Consider the following 13,982-nt stretch of genomic DNA (forward strand, 5'->3'; position numbering starts at 1 on the left):
AACCATATCTGTTCTCCGTTGACTGCAGTACTGCCTTCTGTTATCTGCATATGAAATAAACCATTGTTCAGATTCCCTCCCTAATTCCATAATGTTCCAAGTTACACAAAAGTATAAACGCGTTTGTCTTTCACGTAGCTGTCAAAAATGTTGGTGAGAGGGAGAGGGTAAGGCGTGGAGGGGGTAAACAGTCTTTCCCTCGCTTCCTTCTGCCCCGTGGCTTCTCATGGCCTGTGTTCTTGGCCATCTGATAAATACTGTCTTACTGGTCAACCTTGCTATTGTGTGTTTTTTGATCATCGTTGATGGTGTCCTATTTTCGTTTATTTCGTAACTAGAGTGCCGATGTAGAATTTGAAAATTCTTTTGGAACGTGCATATAAACATCAGGTCCGTGTCAGGAAACGGACTGGAAAAGCCCTACCATTGTCGATATTTTCACTGAACAAAACGAAAGGTGTATTGTGACGAAACCATGTTTCAGTGGCTGCAAAGCGCAGACTCATAAAATATTTATACCGTCTCTACTAATACCGCATGTATCATTACAAAGAAAAAATGTGACATTTTTATGTATTTACATGGTTAGAACGTAGTCAAGTCATGTACTGTTAGGATCATAATGTAATCTCACTCCTAAAAAATGTTTTTGAAAGTTACATGTTATGCTGCTCTGGACCAGGTATGAGTGCACACCGAACGCCCTGTCACATTCATGCTGTGTGGATACTTCCCAGCAACAGACGCTACAATCATTGAATGTGCCTCTCCATAATTCATGCAAAGGCGACAAAAAATTTAAAGAAGAAAGATTAAGAAACAGAAAAATACGATAGCGTACTCTCACAGTATTCGAGGCACCCTGCTAAAACTTAACGAACTCACAATGAAAATAGTTCCAATTGGTGTTTTCTGGGTGAAGAATATTGCTTGCAAAGCCACAGACAGAGCTATTCCAAAACATGGTATAGGATATAAGAGAAGCGCAGTAAACAAGCTTCCAAGTTAAAGTTTAGAGATAGTGTGGATACAGCAATGACAGGTTTCCACCCTAAACATGAATGTTTATACCGATATTATATCAGTAACCAATTTTTTTTGTTACGAAAAAATAGTGTATTTTTTAATGCACTACTATTAATGAGTTGGACCTAAGACAGCTTTAGCGATATCTGCCCGTTCATGTAGAGAGGATCGGCGCTGAACGCAAAGTGTAAAAATATAATGCCAGGTGTGGGGTTCGAACCCACGCTCCCTATTGGGAACCAGAACTTAAGTCTGGCGCCTTAACCGCTCGGCCAACCTGGCTACGTTGTGAATTTGGCACATATTTTGCTTTTCTCGTTCTGCAGCTCTTGCAGGCCGTACGGACAGCTACGAGTATTTTAGTGTACGTTACGTATAGGCGCTCGCCGCCGATGCACTTAGCAAACATTGACCCGCGTCTCGTATTCTCCGGTAGACTATTCGCTCAGCGATCGGAGATTTCTGCCGAGGAGTGGTCGTTGCAGAATACCTGTTTGCTCACCTTGTGAGTAACTTACAGCAATAGAAAATGAAGCAAGACGTGGACATGATGTAGTTGTTGTGATGGAAATGAGCGGTAGAGATAAAGGCAGAAATTCGTGCACTTTTCCTATATCCATTAACCAGGAATGTAGAAATATTTTTGTGAAGATGGATCATACAGACTTTTTGAACCTACAGATACGTGATTAAAAAGACACACACTACAGACATCAGAATGTGCGAGTTGTCACTAAAGGTAAAAATACAAGCATGCTGTCGAAGTGTCTGTTTCTGTATTTGAATCAATGTTTTAATTTCTGTTACACGATGTTGCGAAAATTTCCACAGGTGTTATACTTTCCCCATCCTTCTACGAACTTCTCGGCGTGTGTGTTAAGTGTATATTACGCGAAGTTTTGCTGCGCGCCCGAGCGCGGTCGGCGTTGATAATAGAAATGACTGCAACGACTTAGCTATGTATTCTGTGGAACGAACGACGCTTACTACGTGGGATAGCATTATGAACTTAAAGAGATTTTCTTCGGATTATTTCTCGTTAAAGGAAAAGTTGTAATTTATCAAATTACGTCCAATATGGGACGAGAATCTACACACTGTATTGAAGAATGCAGAAGTAGTGAATTGTGAAAATTCTGAAAATATATAATTATCTACTTAAGATAGTTTCAGTGAATTCCTCGATAATTGTTGATTCCTATTTCATATACCAGAAACTTTCTCGACGTAAGACACAGGGAAGCGGGGATGACGGGCTTGGTCGAATCCTGCAACGCGGTAAACATTTAAAAAACGGAACTGCCTCTTAATGCACTACATAGCGAGAATAGCCCGATCATACTATACGCTGAGCGTCGTCATAGCGCATCAGACGAATTACCTGACTCTTAAATCAGACGCAGAATTTCATGGCAGATACATTTCAAAAAATTCTTTCAGGTTTCTTTGACACTACATTTACATTTGATCTGTAATACAGAGAATCAACACCCTGTGACGATGGAGACATTGAATTCCTTTCTACAAAAAGAGAAATCTAGTCACAATCAACAAACATCTGATAGACTATAAACATAAATGCCAACTAGACCTTTATGACAGACATTCAGTTAATTGTTTATCTTGGCCATCAGCATCCAATTTTATAAATATTGTTTGAATATTATGGTTATGTAAAATATATTGTCTTCCTCAGATGTGGATTGTTTGGAGTCCATCCAAACTGTGAATGGGACACGGTGCAACACGCTAACGATTGTTTCCTGTCGCCATCAATAAAAGAAATTTAGGACTATCCAGAATGCTATTCCAGTGCATAAAAAGTTATCAGTGAGTAGAATTTTCGAAATGATATTATCGACATTTGACTGTATGGAATATGTTTATTTCACGTTCTAGATTACGGCCTTAGTCATACGATTCTCGACATGAAAATGGTCTAAGGCCGAAATATAGATCGGGAAATAAATATACTCCTTACTGTCGTACTGTCAAATGCCGTTAATAACATTCCGAAAATTCTACATGACTGTAGCCCCACAAAAAGAAAGAAATCAGCAATGAGGAGATGTCATAATATTAGACGCTCACCAGCAGACGGCGTAAGACATACTTTACTGAGCGTTAAGATGTTTCCCGACGTGATTTAACCAAACCCTAGGCGGATCCTTCGCCTTACTTAAACATCTGTTCCTGCTAATTCAGTTATACTCCACTACAATCTCCAAACCCTTGCCGGCCGCGGTGGTCTCGCGGTTCTAGGCGCGCAGTCCGGAACCGTGTGACTGCTACGGTCGCAGGTTCGAATCCTGCCTCGGGCATGGATGTGTGTGATGTCCTTAGGTTAGTTAGGTTTAAGTAGTTCTATGTTCTAGGGGACTGATGACCACAGCTGTTGAGTCCCATAGTGCTCAGAGCCAGTCAGTCCAAACCCTTCTTCGCAATATTGTCCCAAAAATTTGTCGCCGCTATGAGATTTCAAACTCACGGGTGAGGCCGCGTTTAACTAAACCATAGGGTTACCAAAAATACACTGCCTGACTAGAGAAGTGAAGTACGCAGCAGATGTGGCCGCACGTCAGCGTAACTTTGTACACGTATACGCCATCGGCAGGTTTGCTAAATGCTTCGAGCTGTAATTCTCTCTGATGGGTAAACGGCCACCAGAGCGCAGTACTTTTGTACGAGTTTAGTGAAATTACCATGCCTGGTATGGTATCCAGGAGTGAACAGCATCACATGGTGAATGATCACTGCGGAAGACACGGCCATGCCGCGTACTCATGTGAGAAAGCGTTATCAGTGTCTGACAGAGTTTTAACTGGGTCTCGTTGCTGGTCTTCATTCAGCTTGCTGGTCGAATCTAGATTTGGAGTGGACTCGGATGACATGGTCTGATGCTGGACTGCATGGAAACGTGAGGGCAGACATACTCGCCGTCAAGGTCACTATCGACCAAGTTAACCATCACAAGGAAGGGTCGGTTTACTGTGCACTACACACCCCGACACGTCCGCACCTGCTACGGTCTGTGTTGTAAGTCATAATACACCACAGACCGGAGACTAACAGCAGCCACACCGGGGAATGCGTTGTCTGCCAATAACACAAACGGATGCGTTTACGGAGGTGCCGTGACGGGGAAGCATCGATTGTTGATGAAAGGCGTCACACTGTATTCAGCGGTGAACAACGGTTCTGTACTGTCCTGGACGACATCTTCGGCGAGTTTGGGCGGCGACTTGGGAGTGGCCTCATTTCTCCAAAGTGTTGGAGAGGCACAGCGATGCTACCCCTGGCGTCATTGAGGGGGAAGGGGGGGGGGGGGTTGTAACGGCTGATAGTGTTCAAGGGAACACCGGCAGCACAATGCTACGTCACGGACGTACTGCTTCCTCACGTGTTACCTGTCATGTGACAGGATAGTGCTTGCCCACGCATCGCACGTCTGTGTGAACTGTCCGCGTGATGCTGAGGTACTAGCCCTACCGTCAACTACGTCCCATTGGCAGTATCTAGGATACTAAGGACCAGTTTCAACAGTCCTTGCCTATGGAAATCATACAACGGGTACATGACACCCTTCCCAATCGAATGAGCGCAATCGTTCGGGCTAGAGGTAGGCACGTACTGCCAAGAGCTTTGTACACTTGGCTCGATTTTGTAATCACTCAAATAACATCACATACTCTCTCTATCCGTCAAGTTCGTATTGTCCTCTCCTTCTGAGTTCTCAACTCTTTTTGTTAGGCAGTATTTACCAATCCAACTAATCAGAAGCGGTTGTGAAAGGCTGGGATTGGTTGTGACGAAGCGCATTTGCTGAACCAGTCAATTAACATTAGTCGCAGAGTCAGGTACTGAGCTTAGGGCGCAAATGCAGGAATCTTACGTCGCTATGAAATGTCAGGTTTGTATCGGTGTCGTGCGGACTTCTATGATGACTGCTTCTACAGTGTAGTGTTGTGTTTGTGCTGTTTTGGATGAAAGGAAGGGAGAGGGCGGAAACCCGGCGCTAGCAAATAGAGCCACGGCAGCCCCCGTGCTAAACGTTACTATTCGACGGACGGATTACCATCAGCGGTGTCAAATTTGCTCACTTCATGAGGCACTGCAGACAGGTTTGGAATTTAAACTAGGAAATTCGCGCAAAGACTGGAACTTCTTAATAAAATATTTGCTTAAACTGCTGAGTGACATTGAATGCAAGTGTCACTTCGCTAGCCTTCATCCTTATGACATTGACCTACTGAATTTGCCCTGGCAAACATGACTCAATCTTTTCGTATTCATTAATTACTCTCAATATACAACGGTAACGCGATTTGACTGCTACCAAATTAACTCAAAAGAATGGCCCTGACTGAAAAGAAATCTTAACAATAACGTATGCATTTCATTAAGCACTTACCTCACAAAAATCTTTATTACGCGAACTACTGCAATACAAATGGCTCTGAGCACTATGGGACTCAACTGCTGAGGTCATTAGTCCCCTAGAACTTAGAACTAGTTAAAGCTAACTAACCTAAGGACATCACAAACATTCATGCCCGAGGCAGGATTCGAACCTGCGATCGTAGCGGTCTTGCGGTTCCAGACTGCAGCGCCTTTAACCGCACGGCCACTGCGGCCGGCTACTGCAATACAGCGAGCGTCAATACTGCCAGCTAAATAAAAGATGCTAACTACTAAAGCCAGTAACCACTAATAGGCATGTGGGTAGCAAAGCAGAGATTTTGTTGCAAACTAAATAATGTATTTTTTACCTTAATAATGTGACCTTCAGTGCAGACACGAATATAAATCGTCATTGACATCTAGTACAAAAGTATATAATCATGAACAATATTCAATCTCCAAGTCGAGCATGTACAATCGTTAGCCTACGCTAACACTTCAGACCTCTACCCTCCATCAATGCCGTCTTCACACATCTAACATCCGTCACTGCTGGCTGTTCACCTCCAACTGCCCAACAGTATTTCCATCACTGCTGGCGACTGCACAACACTACTAGCGATTAACTTCCAACAACGAGTCCGACCAGCCACAGAGTCTCCTACAAAGGAAGCGCAGCCAGAGATCCAGCGCAAAGCGCTACACAGCGCTGCCAACACAGAGGCAGCCCGCTTACAACTGGTGTTGAGGAACTTTACGCCACGACCACTACTACCCTTGCCGGCCAAATACTGGCAGTGAAAATTTTATCCAGAGCCAGCATTCGAACTGGCTTACCTCCCAGTCGAGCCCCACTACACAGGAGTGCGTCAGCGACCTTGTGTACGGCGGCGGGTACTGAACCACAAAAAAATAACTGTATCAATTCAGAATGCAGACGATTTAAAACTGACTTACTTAAACTGTCTTGGAACAGATGAGCCACAATAATGTCTCCCAAGTTTTGAGATTGGCAGCACATGGGGTGGCGATAAATTAAGTGACGCTAGGATGGATCTTGAAAGAACACCAAAAACCAAGCAGTAAATAGGTGAAAATCAACTATACTAGCAGACGCGTAGTGTCACTCTAGACAACCGCCGTAACAAGGTATCGGCTGGCCAGGAATGGCCCGCATGCACTCCCCACGTCCGTCCGCAGCGCGGTCCAGTCGTCCACCGCCGCCACGGCCAGGAGAATTGTCCATCGGCAAGCCAACAAGCCAAGCTGCTGTCGCTACGATCAGCGCACGGTTTGTTCTCCACTCATCAAGGAACAGGCGGCGCCCTCTCCCTAACTCTCAAATGCAGCCCAACTGGAGTAGCAGCACAGCGGGCAGTTGAACGTCTCCGATTCACTAATTTAGTAGAACTCGTGAGTACAAATTTAGCAGACTGCATGAGTGTGTGCTGTTTCTACATCCACATACATACTCTGCAAGCCACTATACGGTACTCGGCTTAGGGTACTCTGTACCAGGACTAGCCGTCCCCCTTGCAGTTGAACTCGCAAATGGAGCGAGCAAAAACGACTTACTGCATACTCCCTGACGATGATGACGAGTCACATACTCCTTTACAGAGCGTAGGGGAGCGACGCGGGAGACCCACGTCGCCTTACTAGGCAAGGTTCTAGTGGAGGTGGTTTGCCATTGCCTGCCTCCGACCGTAATGGGGATGAATAATCATGATGAAGACGACACAACAACACCCAGTCATCTCGAGGCAGGAAAAATCCCTGACCCCGCCGGGACTCGACCCGGGACCCCGTGCTCGGGAAGCGAGAACACTACCGCAAGACCACGAGCTGCGGACGCATACTCCCTACAATCCCAAATTTCTCTTTTCTTCGATGTCCTTAAGCGAAATACACCTTGGAGGCAGCAGGATCGTTCTGCACTGAGCTGAAAATGCGAGTATTCTTAAATTTTCTCAATACTTTCTTTCTTTCTTTTTTTCTTTTTTTTTTCAAAAAAGAACGTCATCTTCCCACCAGAGATTCCCATATGAGCTCACGTAGCATCTGCGTATTACTCGTACGGTGATCGAATCTACGGGTAACCTAGATTATCTTTCGCAAAGCATAGTACAGCGAAAAAATTTAATTTTGTGGAAGCCACAGGCTGAATGTGTTTTGAGAACCAAAATACGTTCCAAGTAGGCTCTATTCTTTTTATGGTCTTTGCGATCGTCCAACTTCAAATTTGAATCATTTTCAAGCCGATCCGGCCGGTGTGGCCGTGCGATTCTAGGCGCTTCAGTCTGGAACCGCGTGACCGCTATGGTCGCAGGTTCGAAACCTGCCTCGGGCATGGATGTGTGTGATGTCCTTAGTTTAGTTAGGTTTAACTAGTTCTAAGTTTTGGGGGACTGATGATTCAAAAATGGCTCTGAGCACTATGGGACTTAACTACTGTGGTCATCAGTCCCCTAGAACTTAGAACTACTTAAACCCAACTAACCTAAGGACATCATACACATCCATGCCCGAGGCAGGATTCGAACCTCCGACCGTAGCAGTCGCGCGGTTCCGGACTGCGCGCCTAGAACCGCTAGACCACCGCGGCCGGCAAGGGACTGATGACCGCAGATGTTAAGTTCCATAGCGCTCAGAGCCATTTGAACCATTTTTTCAAGCCGAAAGCTTCAGATACGTGCTTGAAAATGAGCCACGACTGAAACTGGCTCATCGCACAGACAATAAAAGGAATACAGACTTCTTGAACCATCCTTTCATTCTCAAAATATATTGCAGCTTTTAGTTTCTTTCGATGTATCGATACACATTGATATTTTCGAAGTTCTGCCAGTCACAGCGTGTAAGCAAGTCCGCTGGGACTATGTTGTACAATTATTTGCAAAAGCGGGAATCATGTACCCTGGAATTCGTTCTATAACTCCTTTGCAGCTTTGCAGGATGCGAGTGCGCGTTATCGTCCTGGAAGGTCACTTTCTACACACCCGAGATCCCACCGCATAATATGAATGTCTGCAGAACTTTTAGTGATTCCTGTTTAAAGTGAGCTGAAAAAATTTGCACCTGTTGCATAGCTGCGAACGTAAATGGACGTTAGTCTCAGATTCAAGGGAGCGGGGAAAGAGAGGAGATGCACATCCGTGAAATCGTAATCTGGTGCGGAGTAACATTCACTGCCAGCGTGTTGCTCCACGCCGAACATCGCAGCATGTAATCCGTGAGAGACGAAGGCTGGTTATTGACAGTTCAGGCGCGCAGACTGCAATGTTGCCGAACGTGGCTTAACGGCACTCCGCGCCCGACAGCTGCTACACGTATTCTCTAGTAGCAGGAACAAAAGCATCGACAACGTGCAGGTTGTATTTGTATGCGTGAATTTATACGCGGTTGTTACTTGCCATATGTAACCTCGAAAAACTGAAAAGAGCTATTGTAATATAATAAAGTATTGTAAGTTACTTGTTAAACTTCACAATATAAATGAAAATTATGTTTGCAAAATCGTCCAACAGCAACAGTTTTTGTTTTCGTTGTTAAATACTAGCATTATTAATTAGTTCCACAATGAGCTACAGAATAATTTATCAATAAATTAACAGCTACAATCTGAAGAAGATACTCAAAAGTTCCTTACATTCCTGAGGATGTTGAAGTTACGCTAATGGCAAAACACCACTCACGTTACTGTCAGAATCTCAAAAAAATGGTTCAAATGGCTCTAGGCACTATGGGACTTAACTTCTCAGGTCATCAGTCCCCTAGAACTTAGAACTACTTAAACCTAACTAACCTAAGGACATCACACACATCCATGCCCGAGGCAGGATTCGAACCTGCGATCGTAGCAGTCGCGCGGTTCCTAGAGCCTAGAGCCGCTCGGCCACTTCGGCCGGTTGTCAGAATCTCATTTAGAATAACTTTCTTCAGCACTACTCGAACTACCACTGCCTCTCAGAGGAATAATTAAATTTTCTATGCTTTCTTCCACAAAGCCTTCGTTTTTGGGTGCCTCTCTGATGACATGTGCAGTGATTTTCACAATTTTAGTCCAGGTTTCGCTTGTCACTTGTTCGCAAGCTGCTAAGGAGATTTTCAACATCAGAGGTGGTGAATTTTTTATCGCTTGGAGACGGCTGCTGTGGCCAAGCGGTTCTAGGCGTTTTAGTCCGGAACCGCGCTGCTGCTAGGGTCGCAGGTTCGAATCCTGCCTCGGGCATGGATGTGTGTGATGTCCTTAGGTTCGTTAGGTTTAAGTAGTTGTAAGTCTAGGCGACTGATGACCTCAGATGTTAAGTCCCATAGTGCTTAGATCCATTTTAACCATTTTATTGCCTGGAGCAATTTAATTTTTGTTGGCGCCCATATCTCTTAAGTGACAATGGAATGGCAGAAGCCGAACGATTTCATGCCTGTTTTAACAGCCTCGTCAGCTACGTATGTTGGAAATTGTGGTCCCTTGGGTCAGAATTTTTGGCAATTCAGCCTTCTTCAAATCTTCTCTGAAATACACTTACCATACTTTCATTCTCTGAATCATATGATATTTTTTGCTGCCAAAGTTGATGTCTTATCTTGAACAACGGACTGATATGCGGCATTATCCATAACGATCACTGATTCACGTAGACGATGTCTCGAACCCGTTTTGAAAAACTACATTGTTCATCTGTTCGTGATAATCACCTGTGTTTTTGGAACGAAACATTAACAAGCATTTTGGAACAAAACTGTCGTACGTACTTGCTTGTGAAAAAATAATTCACTCTTCTGTTCCTACAGGCACTGCCATGGTCCCCTCAGGTGTTCCATCACTCCAGGCTTTACGTAATGACCGGGTGGCATTAATCCAGGTTTCAACTATCTCCACTATACTTTCGAATCTTACTTCCATGATCCTGCGCAGGAATGTGCAATGCTATGCAACTATATCTGTCCTTACCATTAACGTTTTGCTTCCGTTAAACATTGAATAACTGAAGCCTCTCCTTCAGCACAGTATGGAATGAAAATTTGATTCCTTTAAAAAGATTGCCATTTTGAAGCGACTCAAGTAATTTACGTAAAATGGGGCATTCCGTTCTTTTATAATAGCTGTATATATGACAACGAAAAGCGTTACTCTCGAAATAGTCCAAAGCTGCCACTTGTTTCTTTCTCGGCCAAACACTCATCTCCCAGACAAAAGCTAGACCCTCCTTCGTACGTTGACCACAAAATGGTCTTGCTGTCGCTGTTCGAGACTGACCCTCTCTTCGACGGCGGAATTGAGGGTCATCAAGAGTGTCAAGAAGCTTTCTTGTGGCGACACATTGCAAATTTCAACTGATCACAAACATGCTCACTGGGAATTAGGTCAACGCAAACCATTCGGTTGATTCCTTCCTGCTGGAGGAACGTGTTCGAAAGATGGACACCAGAATGTTAACTGTAGGGCCGGAGTGTAGGATAGACGCTCCAGTCCTGGTACTGCACAGAGCTCAAATACCTTGAGCTGTGATGAGAGGTGCCTCACGCCCTTACACGATACTGGGCCAAAACATAACTGACCCACCTGCCTGCTCAACCCTTGGAACTGCGTGGTACAGTGCTATCTGGCCGTCTCCACACTCTCCTAAGAGTGTTATCATCATCACTATATTCCGTCTTATCCAAAGAGGCACGTATGTTCACATTCCGAGGTCGATAGTGTGCTGCCTAGCATAGCTCTTCGGCCGGAAGGGAGGCATACCACTGTAACTAAACAACTCTGTGGGCTACCAACATTTTTCCTTGCGGTTTTAATTTTCGATGTATTTTTCTACGAATCAACGTTTGTAAATAAACGTACTAACTCCAGAGTGAGATTTTCACTCTGCAGCGGAGTTCGAGTCTCGGTCCGGCACACAGTTTTAATCTGCCAGGAAGTTTCAAACTTACCAATGTTTGTTTGTTGAAAGGAAATGTTTCCTCATTATAAAGTTAAATAAATGTTAGTTGTAAGCTAGTGCAAGTAGACACGCATGCTTAGTCAGGGCGATGCTATATTATGAGAGAGTATAATGACTTTCAGTTGCATTATCGCTGGGCGCGCAAGTTCGCTAGCGAAGAATAGAATGTTGGAGAGTGTTGAGAGAGAGAGAGAGAGAGAGAGAGAGAGAGAGGGAGAGAGAGAGAGAAAGAGAGAGTACTATTTCAGTGTTTTATGAAAGAAATAACAGCAACTAAAATTTCAATAACTAGCAGTACTAAAGTTAATAGAAGTGCTGAAGTTCGGTAAACATTAATTTGAAAGACATTACTTAATAAAGCGAGATTCAGTAAAAGATATTTTCCGTATATTTTTCATGCATAAATAAGTTTTCCGTTTTATGCAATCAGTAAAAGATATTTTTTGTGTAGTTTTCGTGGGTATTTAAGCTCTCCATTTTACTCAATTGCAGTCAATCACAAATATTTGTTAACGTCTTGATCAAATAATAATATAATTGCACAAAGTGGTTAGCAGCAAATGTTAATGAATAGTAATAAAAGTTGAAGTTGCATGAAAGCAATAATTCGGTAAAATCATATTACGAACTTCGCCATTTTTTTTAATATCGAAGTTTTGACTTTGCAAATTACGTAGCTGTTACTCACAGTAAAATGGTTATTCAATGACGCTATACCATTACCATTATTTTCAAGCTAAATGTTAGCATTCTGTAATGAAGAAATATAAAAAACATTTTGAGTTAAATTAAAGATACAGTAAGCTTTACACTGAGTGACCTCACGAATTTTTGCATTTACCTAACAGTTTACTAGCGATGAGGTTTTGTTTTTTGCTTATTACTAATTGATTTCCAAGAGCTGCTACCTAATTGAAAGGTATTTGTTCACTGTGACCTATCCATTTGAAATCTCGATAGACTAATAGTTACTGATTTTGTGCTGTTTTCGTCTTGCAACCGAATCAAACATTCTTACGTACCGTACGTTTTTCCCTTTAACGGGCAGTGATTATAATGACAGTAATTTTGATCACACAGTGAGCTGATAACAGTTGATTTTCGTTAATTCACTAACTAACCTTATAACATTTTACAAATTTAACTAATTACTTTCATTCCATCCACCCAAATTTTACATTCACTTACTTTAACCGAGAGTTTACTTCTTCTCGTCACCGCTGGAAGTACAGAGCATGGCGATTCGGTTGTAACTGCACCTACATCTCACGAATTTCATTTATTCTTCGGAGTAGATGCCTTTCCCGCTCAACAGGGAACTTTGCGTACACAAGTCTATTTAAGTTCTAATTAACCAGAAGTGCAAAGGGTGGTTACAACACATCTCGCGAGAATCTCTTTAGCCTGCCGCGGTCAGTCCGACCAATTGCTGCGAGAATTCGTACTGCTTGAATCAGCGTGGCGTGGACCCACTTTCGCGGTTGCCCGGGTTTCTATTACTTCTGCATCTTCTCTGGTTTTGGTTCTGCTCTGCGTGATATTCCTGCCTGTGGCCGCCAGTATTTTATTTTGCTAGAAGCTCGCCTTGATGCAGCTTGATACACGTGAAGTAGCACGCGGTACAAACGTGGAGTGAGGTACAAGCGACAGATGGTACAGTATGTACCAGTCCCATGGAGAGTCAGCCAATGGTACTGAACTTGCTTCTGATTGGTCGGCACGTTCGGGTGCTAGGCGCCAGAACGCATAACTTCTGTTATTAATCATTTATATACTTTTAATTGTATTTAACCTAGTTTTTAGTATGACAATCTCTCATTGTTATCCTACGAGTCTATCGTTTTTGTTTATTAAATTTCACTAGTTTTGATAAACGTAAGAGTAACAATATTGCAACCGAAGTGCTCCGGCCACCTTCGGGTCTTTTTGGTGCGCCTGGGAGACGAAGTCCTTCTGCTGCGCTAGCCACTCTGTTTTGAGCGTTCCGGAGGGCCGAACACGTGTGTCTGTTTCGGGCGCTCTGGAGAATCGGACACATATCTCAGTATCCTGCGTTACTTAGATGTGAATATGTGATAGTTACTCTGTTTTGGGTGTTTTTTAAAGCCGGACATGTTGTACTCTATATGGGGCGTAACTTAGTTGTGAATATGTAATACTCACTTTGTGTAGTGCGTTCCGGAGAGCCGGACATGTGTATCATATTTCGGAAGTCGGATGGAAAAGTTACCATACAATTAAGAAAACTATGCTGAGTGCTATAAAAGACATTATAAATGTTTAATATTCGAATAATAACCAAACAGCATACATTAATGAGAAGTGACACCTATCGTCATTGACAGTACTACAGATCTTGCCATCTTTAGATGCAGAGACTAACCTAGGCAAGTAGCATCCTGCAAAAAGCACAATCACAGGTTCGAATAACAGCGTAGCAGCCTCCGCCAAAGAAGATCCCACAACCGACGAGCTGTCTTGTGCGCTGGGGGCACAACTTTAGAAGAGGACAAATTGGTAGAGAGAACAGTCATAGACTCTTATTCAATCTCTCCAGCTTCTACATCTGACTTCCAGAGGGACTCATACGTTATATCGGTCGCACGGTTGCAA

General features: G+C 43.5%; 1 protein-coding gene and 1 non-coding gene across 3 annotated transcripts in view; one reads left to right on the forward strand and one right to left on the reverse strand.

Moving 5' to 3' along the window:
- LOC124802581 (EF-hand calcium-binding domain-containing protein 4B-like) overlaps positions 1 to 13,982 on the forward strand; it is a 774,205-nt gene that overhangs the window by 139,113 nt on the left and 621,110 nt on the right. The gene's annotated exons all lie outside the window — the stretch shown is intronic.
- On the reverse strand, positions 1,226 to 1,308 carry Trnal-uaa. Its single transcript has one exon. It is a non-coding gene; the product is annotated as a tRNA-Leu (tRNA).

This window comes from Schistocerca piceifrons, chromosome 1, assembly GCF_021461385.2.
Source record: "Schistocerca piceifrons isolate TAMUIC-IGC-003096 chromosome 1, iqSchPice1.1, whole genome shotgun sequence".
In the NCBI taxonomy this organism is placed as follows: Eukaryota; Metazoa; Arthropoda; class Insecta; order Orthoptera; family Acrididae; genus Schistocerca; species Schistocerca piceifrons.